This window comes from Schistocerca serialis, unplaced genomic scaffold (genome assembly GCF_023864345.2).
Source record: "Schistocerca serialis cubense isolate TAMUIC-IGC-003099 unplaced genomic scaffold, iqSchSeri2.2 HiC_scaffold_1239, whole genome shotgun sequence".
NCBI classification, from domain to species: Eukaryota; Metazoa; Arthropoda; class Insecta; order Orthoptera; family Acrididae; genus Schistocerca; species Schistocerca serialis.
Genome location: NW_026047446.1, coordinates 75,001 through 77,649, shown reverse-complemented (window position 1 = coordinate 77,649; position 2,649 = coordinate 75,001). Strand labels below are relative to the sequence as shown.

Genomic DNA, 2,649 nt, shown 5'->3' with positions numbered 1-2,649 from the left:
TAATTTGTGCTTTAACGTAACCTAATTTGTGCTTTAACGTAACCTAATTTGTGCTTTAACGTAACCTAATTTGTGCTTTAACGTAACCTAATTTGTGCTTTAACGTAACCCATGTTGTGCCTTAACCTAACCTATATTGCGCCTTAACCTGACGCACGTTGTCGCTGAACCTGCTCTGTAATTGTTATGCAACTCGTTAAATTAGTGTAGTGTTGCCTAACCGCAACCCTCGCAATATAGTTCGCAATTCGCACTGCCCGGTCCCCTGTGTATCGCGTCATGTTAAACACCTTGCAGGTGTTGCTGACTTTCCACATGCTCCTGCTATACACTGTAATGTGGATAGCAGCAGGACGTACATGCCCCCCCCCCCCCTTCCCCCCTGCCTTCGCAAGCTGGTCGTTGAGAAGTTTGCATGTTCAATGCCCTTCGCATGCCGACGTACTCAGCCTACGTTGTGGTACGGCCTGTCACCTGTCCGCCGATGTACGCAAAACCCACAAACTGTACTGCACATTGGTCCGTATGTACTGAATGATACATCGTGGCACATGTGTGACCGTACGACGACTGCGCCTAGCAACGGCAGACCATACAGTCCAAATATTGTGCACGCAGCTACGTGTCGTCTCCCTATAAGAGCTGGATTGCAGTGTGGTACGCCATTCAGACGTGTGGGAGGAACGGACGCCCTGGATGGCGATCAGCATGAGCAGTCTGTTGATGTAGTGGAGCGTGTATTCGGACGTAGTCGTCTCTTCTCACACACCGTGATAGCATGTTGCACCGCGTTCCACATCTGCGACATCCTGCAGAGGCCGGCTGACAGTCGTTCGCGCAATGGACACCGCATACGTACGGGGGCTACCTTCCACGTGTTCTCGAGGCGTGCACATGTTGTTGCGTCTATGTGGGCAGACGTAGTGTGTTGTGACACCTGACACAGGCATGCAATACTCGTTGCAAATGGCGATGGACGTCTACGTTTGCTGGTGACGTTACGCAAATGAACAACAGGTAACCCGTTGTGGTGCGGTTGTTCTCGCTAGAGGTGAATCAGTGTTGGCGACGATCGGTCGAGCTATTAACCGGTTGTTTCAGGGATACCCACCATGCCCACGAACGTGAAAGGGGACCCACCATGCCCACGAACGTGAAAGGGGATCTGGGTGTGAGGCGATACGCGGCGGTGGCTGGGTGGGACCGTCCCCGGCCGGTGAGGGGGGGCCGCCCGGCGTGCTGGCAGCGCGGTGCGTGGGCGCACGCGCTACAGCCGGCTGGTGGGGGCGGCCAGTGGCAGGCGCGCCGGCCGACGGACGCGGCAGGCGGCGCAGCTGCGCGCCGGCGCCCCCTGCTCGCGGCGCCTTGCGGCCAAAGCAGGTCCTCGCGGGCCCGGTGCGAAGCGCGGTGGCCATCTGCAGTGTGCTGGTCCGATTGAGGACTGTGTGCGCTGAGGATGCGCCGCCGCCCGGCGCTCGGCGCCGCGACGCCGTCTGCTGCTCGGTCGCCCCAGCGGTTCTCGCAGGTGGTTTGTATCGCAGCTGTGCGGACGTGTTGGCGCGTGCGCTGTGCTGGGAGAGTTCGCTTCGGCACCCAAGTGGGGCTTTTGTCCTTCTGTGGCGCTGGCGTTGGAGCTGCCGGTCACCGTAGGTGGCGCGTGTTGTCTCCCGCCGGCAATGCCACGACAGCACGCTCCCGGGCCTCTGTCGGCAGCGGCAAGCTCAGTTGGGAGCACGGGTGGTCGCACCTAAAGCGTCTACTCGCCTAACTCCGGGCGATTGCGCCTCTCTCGAACCCGACCAAGTACTTAGGACGGCGCTGCGCGCCGCCGGGACCTGAGAGGGTTTCGAGGTGTGTTGTGCAGGGGAGCTCAGCCTCCTCCTGTTTGCAGAATAATTGAGCGGACGCTTGCGTGTTCGCGCGGGCCCCCGGGACACACTCCCGGGCGGCCGGCTGCTCAGCTCTAGTTGACGCAGCTCCCTGGTTGATCCTGCCAGTAGTCATATGCTTGTCTCAAAGATTAAGCCATGCATGTCTCAGTACAAGCCGCATTAAGGTGAAACCGCGAATGGCTCATTAAATCAGTTATGGTTCCTTAGATCGTACCCACGTTACTTGGATAACTGTGGTAATTCTAGAGCTAATACATGCAAACAGAGTCCCGACCAGAGATGGAAGGGACGCTTTTATTAGATCAAAACCAATCGGTCGGCTCGTCCGGTCCGTTTGCCTTGGTGACTCTGAATAACTTTGGGCTGATCGCACGGTCCTCGTACCGGCGACGCATCTTTCAAATGTCTGCCTTATCAACTGTCGATGGTAGGTTCTGCGCCTACCATGGTTGTAACGGGTAACGGGGAATCAGGGTTCGATTCCGGAGAGGGAGCCTGAGAAACGGCTACCACATCCAAGGAAGGCAGCAGGCGCGCAAATTACCCACTCCCGGCACGGGGAGGTAGTGACGAAAAATAACGATACGGGACTCATCCGAGGCCCCGTAATCGGAATGAGTACACTTTAAATCCTTTAACGAGTATCTATTGGAGGGCAAGTCTGGTGCCAGCAGCCGCGGTAATTCCAGCTCCAATAGCGTATATTAAAGTTGTTGCGGTTAAAAAGCTCGTAGTTGGATTTGTGTCCCACGCTGTT

The 2,649-nt window shown here is 56.8% G+C and overlaps 1 non-coding gene across 1 annotated transcript in view; it reads left to right on the top strand.

The window, feature by feature from the left end:
- The first annotated feature begins 1,977 nt into the window (after window positions 1-1,977).
- The window catches only part of LOC126436535 (small subunit ribosomal RNA), a 1,909-nt gene continuing 1,237 nt past the window's right edge, over window positions 1,978-2,649 (top strand). The window contains exon 1 of the ribosomal RNA XR_007580740.1: window positions 1,978-2,649. This exon is cut by the window's right edge and continues 1,237 nt beyond it. This is a non-coding gene — a ribosomal RNA (small subunit ribosomal RNA).